The sequence below is a fragment of the Bemisia tabaci genome, chromosome 1, assembly GCF_918797505.1.
Source record: "Bemisia tabaci chromosome 1, PGI_BMITA_v3".
Classification (NCBI taxonomy): domain Eukaryota; kingdom Metazoa; phylum Arthropoda; class Insecta; order Hemiptera; family Aleyrodidae; genus Bemisia; species Bemisia tabaci.
Genome location: NC_092793.1, coordinates 80,947,212 through 80,959,587, shown reverse-complemented (window position 1 = coordinate 80,959,587; position 12,376 = coordinate 80,947,212). Strand labels below are relative to the sequence as shown.

General features: G+C 41.4%; 1 long non-coding RNA gene across 1 annotated transcript in view; it reads right to left on the bottom strand.

Moving 5' to 3' along the window:
* LOC140226018 (uncharacterized) overlaps positions 1–7,585 on the bottom strand; it is a 108,111-nt gene extending 100,526 nt beyond the window's left edge. Inside the window, exon 1 of the long non-coding RNA XR_011900831.1 lies at positions 6,606–7,585. This is a non-coding gene — a long non-coding RNA (uncharacterized lncRNA). The remainder of the gene's footprint in view (positions 1–6,605) is intronic.
* Positions 7,586–12,376: the final 4,791 nt, after the last annotated feature.

The window sequence follows — 12,376 nt, the reverse complement described above, 5'->3', positions numbered from 1 at the left end:
AATTGGAGAGGGTTTCAAATTACTTAAAAATCCTTCCGAATGCTGATGAGAAGATTGAAAACACAGGGGGTGTGATCGGCGCAACAACAGTACGTGATGATAACTTTCGGAGACCAACCGCATTTAGATAGTCCAGGTACTTTTTCCAGAGAATTTGGAAAGGGGTGAACAAGAACGTGGATAGAACGATCGCAGCGACTGAAGTCTTAGAATTCCTCAAGGAACAAAGGCGTTACACTTCGATAGACCTACGACCAAAAACTGGACCGGCAGAAAAAGTGAACGGACTGGGAAAACGGCGACCTCCCGTCGGAAAACCGATACACAACTTGAGACTATTTCGAAAGGTTAGAAATCTCTCCTGAGTCGCTGGCGGGAAGGCCGCGGCGGTGAGACAGAACACGCCGACTTGAAGCGCGCGAGAGGAGAACCGTTCTCAATGGTCCACGCGTCGGGACGTCTTCGGACGGCGGGGCTCGAGGGGGGCGTTGGGGGTGGGGGGCGCAGGCGCTTGGGGTTCGCGGCTCCCGCTAGAAAAAACGGGGCGCCCGCCTGCCAACATTCTGCGATTGTCAACAGGTTGGTCATCAACTTTGCCGGGGCTCCGACTGGTGCCTATGCGAGACGTGTGTGCAAGATTTGGTTTCAGACGTGACTAGAGTCCCTTTATACTGAGAGTCAAGACAACACCCCTCATGGAGTCACAAACGGGAATAAAGATTACAGAAATTGAACGTGTTTTGTAATCTTTGATCGGCCCATTCTCAAATTCCTCTCTCCGTTCCTTCTCTCATTCCGTTTGTTCCTTGCCGAACCCGTAATTCCCTAGTCCATTCCAGATTATAATCTTTGCAATCGGTGAAAATGTAATCTTTATTCCCGTTTGTGACACTGTGAAGGCCTAAAATACGGGAACCAATCAGAAATGGATTCACACTGTCTTGACTCTCAGTATAAAGGGACTCTAGACGTGACTAATGCTCCAAACGTCGCCGTGGATTTGCCTCCGGAAAGATCCCGACGGGCCGAAGCCAAAAGTTTGTTTTCAGGCGAATTTTCGCGACTGGATTCGGTTGATTTTTTGGATAGATGACTGTTGTTTCATTGGAATTTGGAACAATCAGAACCCAGTATCTAATTGGATTACAATTTGCAAATATGAGCCACTATATCTGACTCTCCCAAAACAGCACATATCGTCACCTTCCAGGCAAAGTATCACAAGCGCCATGCAACGTTTAAAAATTTCCGCCGCCATTTTATTTCTTTACTGAGAAACTGTTGGTTGAATCTGTTTGGAAATTTCACTAAATTTTATCGGCAGCACAAAGAAAATTCAGTGAAATTTTCGGACAGCTTTGTTGAACAATTTCTCTGTAAAAAAAATAAAATGGCGGCGGAAATTTTTAAACGTCGCATGGCGCTTGTGATACTTTGCCTAAAAGGTGACGATATCTGCATAGGGAAACCAATGTATGAACCATGTATGTTGTTTCTAAAATGGGCCAGAAATAGCGGTTCCTTTTTGCAAAACGTAATCCAATTTTCGACCGAATCCTGATGAAAACAAGCGAAGCCCCGACGCGGATTAACCGAATTTCATTTAAAGTTCCGACTCTCTTTGGGAAGTTTGTCCCGGTTTGTCTCATAAATCACCGACACCAGTGGACACCGTTTTCACCAGATTCGACCAATCAGATCCGTTGGTTTTCGATAGGTCGAACCTTTTTTAGAACCACCTCGTGAGGTGGCACCAAAATCACGCACCAACGTTGCGATTCGTTGGTCACGGAATCGGAAGTTCCGAACTCAAACAGAGTGGCAGCTCGGAGGTTCGGGCACAAAAGTAGCGACAGAGCACAGGGGAGAATTTCATGAGCCGCTCTGAGCCGTCCGCAGCGCGCATGGCGCATGGCGCATGACTCGCGCCTTCATGATAACACTTCATCTAGCGTTGAGAGTTCACTAATTATTTCACACGACCAGTGCGTAGTTTTAAAAGCTGAAAATTAAAAAAAAAAAAAAAAAAAAATTTAGTTACACGAGTTTCTCCGCCAGGGAGCTCTCTTCGCAAGAAATCGTTCACCACTCGCCCGCCGGGAGAGCCGCGGCGCAGCGTGCTGCCAGCCCGAAACGCGTACTGACGCCTACAAACCTAAGGGGCTACCTCACGCATTGCGCAATGCATGAAGTATCCCCTTAGGTTTGTAGGCGCCAGTGCGCGTTTCGAGCTGGCAGCACGCCGCCGCGCCGCGCCGCAGCGTGCCTGTTAAAATGTAGGAAATTTGACATCAAATTCAAAATTAGAGACTCAAAAAACATGAGTTACAAAACTTTCGTGATCTTTCAGTCATTATCCGACTTATTTCTTCTTATTCTTGAGTTTTGGACTACAGCGCGCCGCGGGCGGCGGCGCTCATGAAATTTTCTCCTGTGCTCAATAACCTCTAAATGAAATTCGTTTATGAGGTGAAAAGAAGCGAGGCAATGCAAGTGGCCAATGCAACACAACTCGATCTACAATGTAAAATATAATATAAATTATAAAGCAAATTACACACAAATATCTGCACATTTTACACTTTACTTCATCACCATCACCTTACCGCGGTTGCTGTTGCTTGGTTACACAGAACACCGCCATTTTGAAAAAATTGGTTGCTTTTCGATGTTTCTGGAGAAACCGTACTTACAATGCTTGCCTATCTAATTTGAATTTCCTAACAGAGGAAATCAATTTTACGATTAGCCAAACGAGTACGTGGAGAGAATGCTCGTTGCTCTCCCCCATGCCGTCAAGCGATTACACCATCGGAAGAAACACTCGAGAGCGATGACCGAGCTCGTAAATGTAAGTAAATCCACCGTCAAAATGTGAGGTGACGCCCTCCCGTTTGGAGTAAACCTCATGCAACTTCATCCATTCACTCATCGCCTGCCGAAAAGTCAGCACAACTCGGGCCTACTCCAGTGTTTATTTTGGCTACATAATTCAGTCTCGGGGTCCCTTCACTCCCGAGCGGCTTTTTCCGGCCAAGTTCATTTCTCCCGATGGATTCGCTTCCGCCTCACTGCAAATTTGCAGCCGGCTTAATTTCTACGAGAGAATGTACGCGGCATAGCACTTGAGTCTACAAACCCCTCCTGCCCTCCATCTCTGTCCCCCTGAAAACAAACATTGCTGTCGATGCAACTCGACATGAAAAAATGAAAAATAAAATAAATTCCTGCCACTCGTGGCTCACGCGGACAGTACGGACAACCGTGCTATAAGGAAAAACGCCGTATGGATCTTTGGGCGTTGCCAAATTCCTTTTGATAAAACACGATTTTCCTAATGAAGGGAATATTTTTCTCTCTAATTCTTCAAATAATTTTGTTCGAAATTGGACCTAAAATTCCTGAAAATTTCAAGGAAAAATATAAATGATTTTCCTGAAAGATTAGCATTTTATCGAAGGAGATCCGACAACTCTCGAATGTTCAAACGGTGTTTTTCCTTAGCACGGCAGTATGTTAACAAACGGATTGCAATTGACGGTTTTTCGCAATGCCGCTTCGCTAGCCTAGCGATGCACGCGTGTACTGCCGCAAGTTTTATTTGACTTTTTCCTGCTATTTTGCAGATTGCTCAGTCATCCTTGCATCCGATCTGCGAAAAAAGTGAAGAAAAATTATTGTAGACACGAGGACAATGGTAGCATAGCAAACCAAGATTATGAAAAACCGTTAGTTGGAATCCACTTTCTGACCTACGGGGGTATTTTTTCCGTGCGTATGGCTTGAAGTCACGAATGTATATCCGTGCTACGAAGATTCAAAATTTCCAGAGAATTCAGGAATTCTTTAACGGACGAGTTGGACGACAGTTTGCATTGAAAATACTATTTTTGGCTCGTTCATAAAAAAACCTACCTACTTAGGGAAAGTAACGACACATATCGACCGTGAAACTTCCAAAGCACGTATCTCGGTTTGCGATGTTGTAGACTCACTGATACATTCATATTTATAGATGGAAAACTATACTCAACGTTAATTCTTTGAAGGTCCCGTGATTTTTCTTCTCCGCGCGAAGAAAATTAAATCAAAACTTCAGGGAATGATGTTAATATGTTCTCCTTCAGAAAAATAAAATGCGGGCGGACATTTTTTAACTCTACAAGCGAGATACGCGGTTTGGGAGTTTCACCGTCAATATTTTGATTCTACAATGAGCCAAAAATATTAAACACTAATTGCAAAACGTATTCAAGTTGCGACAGAGAAATACGAGACATTTTCAAGAATGAAGCTAGTTGCTCAGTGCGCGATAAAATCAGCATGAGAAGTTTATTGTATAGCCGTGCTAAGTTTTTTCTCAAAAGTAAAGCTATCATTTTTTTTGTCTTGTCTGCTGTAAAAAATAGACAGAAACAGTTTTCTTTTTTCCATTTATTTTTCAATAAGGACCCTGAATTTTGTCTGACAAGGGGAAAATCAGCCTGATTCATACGGAGCTCAGAGGGAGGTGCGAAGAATGTATTGAAGAGTACATTGAAATGCCAAATTTATCTGGCTACTCTATCAAATGAAGCAGTAAGAACGAAAACACACCAACTCGAAAAAAATGAAAATAATCAAGACACACGCAAAAGTACACAGTAGTTGAAGAAGGTAGTGAAAGAAAAATATTTTTGGTTCCAAAAGACAAGTACTTAAGGACACTTTAAAGGTCCAAGTTCGAACAGATGCGTTAGCTTCACTTACCTTCATGAAAACTGACTCTCTTTAATGGGAATTGAGCATTTTTGAGTTACCGAGTTGTTGTGTTTTCGTTCTCACTTATTCAAATGAGGAAAAACTGATGATAAAAATCGAGCTACGAGCCAATAATAAAATCAATATAATTCAATTAAATGATGTTACAATGATGTTCCAAGCGAACAATTGAACAAAAAAGAAAGGATGGCTGATAGAAACCCACACAAAAAACGGCAAACGTTTCGTTTTCGTTTTTGAGCGAGTAATATCTGTCATCCTTTCTTTTTGTTCAATTCTTTACTTGGAACATCATGTTTCACGTTTTTCCCTCATTTGTATTGAAAAGCTGGCATGACATGGATTCTGGATTTTATGTTCTCACCAAACTACGCGGCCTGACTCAAAATGTACACAGCTTAAAAATACTTAACCTAGTCCTTGTCAACTTATCAATAAGACTCCAAATCATGACGGGGGAAAATTCCGCTTATTTCGGACTCGGAAAAGGTTACGCGCGGAAACAAGGTTAAGGTTAAAAGTGCGCTGTTAACGTCAACGAAATGAGTGACATACAAATTACAACTGATTATCACGCAAGAAAGAGCCCAAATTTAAAACATGAAAAAGTAAGTGAATGAAACGGAAACCCAAAGCTTTGTTTAATGACTTTGACTCATATTTTTCCATTGCTTTTTCATTTTTTATTTTTTTTTTAGCATCACGAGAGTTTTACTACTTTTCTCAAATGAAGACCTGTTAATAAAAATTCGTTGCGAAGTATCTTCTGTTAACGGCAGTCTTTTCTGTATCATTTGTGCGTTTTCAAGAAGACAGCAATTGCTTCTCTCCTCTAATCACTTTCATTTTAAAAGTCCAAAATTAGCTTCTTTCCTTTCATCTAGATTTTCATTCAAATAATGCTATAGAGCGTTTTAAGAGACTTCATAGTCCTTAAACTTCGAAAAAATATAATTGTAAATTCACTTATGTTTCATAGATGTTGCCATTCAGCCTGTAATCACCACTCTTTAGTCCTACATCAATTTCCCTTGTAAGAAATAAATATTTTTTCCATTTTACCATCGCAAATGCCAAATGAACGAAAAACCGATGGCAGATGGAACATTTTCCGGCTCAAAGTGGGTAAAATCATAGATTAAGAAACTTCCAGGTTGATTTGAATGTTTTCAATCATAAAATCTTTGAAAACGCGGTAAATAACCGCAACGACAATTACTAACACTTTCTGTTTCACATCGTATTTCATACTTCCGGCCTAATTCAGGCTCATCATATATCACAATATAAAATCATGAGAATAACGTGTGACACATAACGTTAAATTTGAGGCACGAAGCGCCTCTATGGAGCGGGGGGGGGGGGGGGGATTGGACCCCAAAATTACCAGGAGCGTACCCCCCAGTAAAAAGTAGAAAAAATATTTCGTAGCATGGCAAACACTAAGAAACGTTGGTGTAGACCAAATTTTAAAATTTTTAGTTCGAAAACGAGTGAAATTTTCGGCAGTGGGAAGTTTTACTAAATCAAGTTTCCAAAAAGAGCCACAGAGCGCGATTTAGTACCTACCGATCGCTTGAATATGATCATCTCCAAAAAGTTTTTCGTTTTCATTTTTCTTTTCATCTCTTAGAGGTGTAAATGGCCTTAGATGCTAAAGCACCGCTTTAAAATAAAATTATTTTACTACTACAATCTTACTTTGTGGCCCTATTTCAGTGACACTCATCAAAAGTATGTTCTGGGACGGATTGAGGAACTCACGACCAAAATAGTAATTTTCTCAATAGTTTTTTTCGCAGCACATAACAGGCAGTTATGAAGAAAGTTCAAACGTTCAGTACCTTAATGCTGACTTGATTCCGATATCCAAACGTATTTCGCTTTCGGATTCCAAACCTGACCGGAACCACAGATCTCTTAAATGTTAAACGGCGCACCTTTCAACACGATACTTCAAAATCTAAAAACAAAGATATTGAGTTACCGGCTACGAAACATCACCAACACTGACGTCATAAGTACGTACACGGGTTAACCGTCCGATTTAAACAATTAGTCGACACTGAAAAGAATTGGATCTCAAGAAATTTTAACAAACACTTTTCAAACTTTGGGGAGGGGGGGGGGGACTGGGAAGTACGTTCGCTGTAGGGAACTCGATTCATGAAGCATACGCAGGGCGGTAGGTACTTGATAGTTTACGATGCAACAGTGCTGGAAATCTATTTTCTTAAAGGCAGAGAACTCCAGAATTTAACCGACGGACACTGACAAGCCTTCCTAGGCGCGGAAAAGTAACTTTCGCGATTACATGATGGCGAATACGAGTGCTAAAACTGGGCTAAAGTTGCCGACCCGGTCTAGCCGTGCGAGTAAACTAATGATGATCAGGGAAAAACACGATCAGCTGATCGTGCTCTCGATCAAGCAAGAAAAGTGCGAGTGATATACAACGTTGTCGTGCCCGACGCATACTGGACCAGGCCAATAGGAGATGTCGGACAAACTCTGGAAACTTTGAAAGCTTATACTTTCGAAAATATGAAACAAAAAAAGTTTAAGAGTGTTTACAATAGTTTTTTCGTGAAATTTTCTATCAGAAACACCCCTTGAAATGGAATTTGTGACAAAATAAATACGAAAATTTGAAATTTCAGCCAAAAATGTTATGTCCGGTTTCTTCTAGTAGCTCGTTTCACTGTGCGTCGCTCATTACACAACTTGCTCACTACTGTCTCATGTGCTTTCAATGAGTAATTCTCAAACGAATAGAAGCTGTCGCGATGTTGCCGCTTCCGACTTCAACTGTTTTCTCAGTGTGTGTTTCGCACTACCCCGAATGTTCAGGTTTTCCAGAGCGTCGGAAGCCGTGCACTTACCCTGGTAAAAATTGGCAGTAGAATCTGTGTTCCAAAATACCATAGACCTACAGCCAGCTATAAGATTTCCAATAGCTTCTATAGCCGGCTACATAATTTCTTATATCCTTTTATAGCCCATGGCGATTAAGCAATAGCCAGGCGATAAAGTGTATACTAAATGTTACTAATTACGGATGCTAGGACTTAGTGAGTTTTTGGACTACCGCTCTCTTTTTGGGCCGTAGTATCTTGATTTATTTTGCGAGGAAAGCTCCGTACCTTCGATGAGCGCCTGCCATTCCTAATATGTTAGCGCGCCTTCAATTTCGTATGGTACTGTGCAATACTTCTGGTGTGAAATAGTTGCTTCAAGCGCCGTGGCACGCTGCGGCTCGGCGAGCGGGCGGCCAGCGCGAAACGCGCATTGGCGCCTACAAACCTAACAGGGATACTTCACGTGTTGCGCAATGCGTGAAGTATCCCTGTTAGGTTTGTAGGCGCCAGTGCGTCGCCGCTCCGCTTTGTGTTAGGCTCTAGTATTTAATCTGGCGGAGTCAGCGTTTTTCAACTCATGATTTTGAAATGTTTGCTCACTCTATGTGGACTATTCTCATTTTAATTGATGAGAAAAAATATGTTTTAAAGGAAAATATAATGTGTGTTTTGTAAATATTAAGGTAGTTCCGTATCAAACTTAATGATTTTCAAAGCACACGAATTTCTACACAATTTCTTATAACCTTTCATAGCAGATGGCGATAAGGTGTATAATCCGGCAATAGGAACTATAGCCCGCCTTCATAATTTTTTATCGCTTCGTACAGCCCGACTCTATGATTTTCTCCGCTTCTACAGCCAGCTATATGATTTTCTATCGCCTCCTATAGCCAGCTATAAGAATTTTTAAACGCAGCTCCTATCGCCAATTTTTACCGGGGTACACGGAAAAAACAAGACTAGTGTTGAGCACTACTGGCTGTTTAGTGGGGAGTAGTTGAGGGCTGGCGTCTAAGCGCTGTACAGCTCAACACCGGAAGGCAGTACAGGTGGGCACTGAACATGAGTAGTGCTAATCAGATGCCGCGAGACGTAGTTGCGCTTAACAGGTGTAAATTCACCCACTTGACGTCGGAGTTGCGATAGCCTGGTGGTAACGCGCTGGTCTTTCACCGGCGCAACCCGAGTTCAATCCCAGGCGGAGGCGTTTCATATTTTACGCTCGCTCCAAAGTCACTTTTAGGGCTTGACACTACTTTTTCCTTAGTGACCCAGCCTCGAGCTGTTTAGTGCCCAGCACTCCTCTGACTTGCTGGCTCCATTTGATCTAACCCTCGTTAGTGCCCGGCACTAACATGTAGGTCCCAACCCTAAGCTCGTTTTTTCCGTGTACCGATATACTCGCGGACCGCGTTGAGGAGAAAGGAACCAAGTCACATCAGCTATTGCCATATAAAACTGGGCAATTTAATTTTTTTCACAAAAACGGTCGCACGGATTTGTGTGCAAATTTTAGTGAATTTTCTGCATAGTTCGAAGTAAATTCCTCAAAATTTTCAAATGAGTCCGCGCAAACGTTCTCTAGTAAAAAAATTAAATTATTCAGTTAAATTTGGCAATAGCTGATGCGGCTTGCTTCCTTTCTGCTTAACGCCGCGCCGCACGGTGGATCGGTTCAATTACAGAGGTCGGACATAAAATTGTTGACTAAAACTGCAAATTTTGATGTTTAATTCATCACATTTTAAATTTTTAGGGGTGCTTCTAGAAGAAAATTCCTCGAGAAAACCGATGGAAATACTATTAAAATCTCAAAGTTTTGTATAAACAGAATTATAAGCTTTTAAGTTTCCAAATTTTGTCCGACCACTCCTCCACTGTGCGCCGTCGACATTACCTTCCCCGCGATGAACTTCAAATTTACCGCGGTTTTCGTAAATACTCTACCGAGTTGAACCACGTTCATCTACAGAACTTGTAAATGGGGGCAGAGGGCTCCGCACCTCAGCTTTTGGAATAAGGCGCGAGTTAACACGCAGCTGGAAGCTGCGAAACGGCACACCGTGCATAGCACGCGATCCAATGAGGCCATGAATGAAATCGTCCTTTATCAGCCGTATCTGGTATAAGGCGTTGCTAGCTACAAAATGCCTCGATAAAAGCTTCTATGACTTCAAGGTTACATGTTGTATTACACGACTCCCCCTCCCATCGTCCCACTCCTATCTTCCCTCACTCTACGGGTTCAGAGTTTGCTCCAGATAAAGGCACTAGCCAGAATTGTCACTTGAAGCACGATCCCACTACAGGTTTTTACTTCTCAGTTTTTTCAACGCATCTGCCAAATTACGTATTGTTTTTCGTAGACCCAACACTGAAAAAAAAAACACATTGGATCTAGAGTCCAGACTCTTGAAAACAGTGACAAGAAAAAATACTCTTGATTCAATCAGATTCAAGCTTAAATCAAAAGGAAAACCGCTCTAATTAAGAGGCTTGGTTCTTGATTTACGCAAAAATCCGATTGAATCAAGAATATTTTTTCTTGTCGATGTTTTTAAGAGTCTGGACTCTAGATCCAATGTGTTTTTTTTTCCAGTGAAACCTCCTTAGGCTCAGTGACCAACACTGAAGAAAAATATGGTAACGTACACTATAAGTTCATTTTTTACATACTGATACTATTTAATGAAAAAACCAGAATTTAAGTAGTATTCACCAGAACTCTGGTGATACTTACCATAATAAAATGCTGCCGTAGAGTCTGGTGCTAATTACCATACTTGGATCACTGTATCAGAGTATGGTAAAAACTACCATATTTTTTTCAGTGAAGGCCATTCGATTTTTCGACAGTTCGAGAAGAATTAATTTCTTACGACCACTCCAATATTTTCTATGATTCAGTAATCATGTATCTGATAGATTTTCTGATGAAAATTTGCATTTACAGATGTTAAAAGACAAGGAGAAATGGTAACGCTGGAACGACTGATGGCATTACTTTTCTTCTATTAAATTTTTCAAGGGCTTTGAAATTTCAAAAGGGGGCTCCTACATACTTACATTATAAGCTTTCGATACTCGAATTCCTCGTTTCCTGGACGATGGAACTCAAATCCATTCCTTGGTTGCAAAATTTGACTCTAATAATTCAATCTTTCTCAAGAATGCACCCTGCGCGATTTTTTCCCTAACGTGTTCTGATTTTTGCAAGAGATCAGAAGACAAAGCGCGGGAATTTTCAGTTAGAATGCCTAAAATTCCCTTCGCAAAAATGCAATTTGTAACGGAACACTTGGTAACATAAAAAGTAGGAGGACAACGCACAGTGGATCGAGTTAATTAGAGAGGTTAGACATGAAATGTTTGACTAAAACTGTACATTTTGATGTTTATTTCGTCACATTTTAAATTTCAAGGGGTGTAACTAGAAGAAAATTTCACGATGAAACCGATGGAAACACTTTTAGAACTTCAAAGTTTTGTATTGACGAAGTTGTAAGCGTTTCAAGTTTCCAAATTTTGTCCGACCTCTCCTATTGACTCGATCCACGGTGCAACGAACATCTGCGAGTGGATTAGGTTACAAGTTTCTCACTTACTGCTAACCTCCGTTACAGCAAAACGAAATTCCCTCCGGGAGATGGATCAAAAAGCGGATGGATGCAAACGTCTGCTAAAATTTATCAAGCGACTGAGTTAACACTGGAAAAAAAACAACACATTGGATCTAGAGTCCAGACTCTTAAAAACATCGACAAGAAAAAGTACTCTTGATTCAATCAGAATCTAGCTGAAATAAAAAAACTAAGCCTCTTAATTTAAGCGGATTTCGTTTTGATTCAAGCAAAAATCCGATTGAATCAAGAGTATTTTTTCTTGTTAATGTTTTCAAGAGTCTGGACTCTAGATCCAATGTGTTTTTTTTTTTCCAGTGTAGTTTTTGACTTCAGCAGAGCGTTTCTCTCTTTTCAGTTGTAATCCTGCCGATCTGATCGAAAATGTCGACCAAATTAAACCGCGGAAATTCGCCTATTTAGTCGGGGTGAATGGTCCTGCGATGTTAAGTAGGTGCTTCATTACCGACCGATAAGAATATTAGAGGCACATGGACGGAATAACGTAGACTAGTGTCCCTTCCAAAGTACATTGGCAGATCCAGCAATTCGGCAACACTAGATTTCCTCCATTTGAACCTATGCTAAATAGTCGATTCTTGTCGGAACATATGGCCCCTCCAAGAATCGATACATTTCCGTAGGTTTAAGTGGAGGAAATCCGATGTTGCCGAATTGCTGGCCAATTCCCAAGTACCTACATTTTTCCGACAAAATTGGGACCCTGACGTCAAAGTACACTCCTTAGGGCTGAGTCCACGTGTCCGTAGTTTGACTTTGAGCTTTTCGTATCGCATCGCATCCCAAACGAAAATATTTGCTCAGAGCAGGCTCTCTGATCCTGCGCCTGGATTGTTGAATCGTTATCGAATGACTGATCGATTGATCGATAGATAGCATTGCTAAGATAGGGATGTATTGATCAGGATCATTCGATAACGACTCAAAAATCGATCTGTAGCTTTCGTGCTTTCTCTTCACACGTAGAACTAATGACGGGATTAAGACTTCAACAATTAAAAACGTGAGGCGCCCATTAGTGATTGGAACTGACAAGGTGGGAGGCGTCTTTTTGCGTGGGCATTCCGAGCCTAGCGAAGGCGCTCTTTTCCTACAGGACAGATGGATGGATTC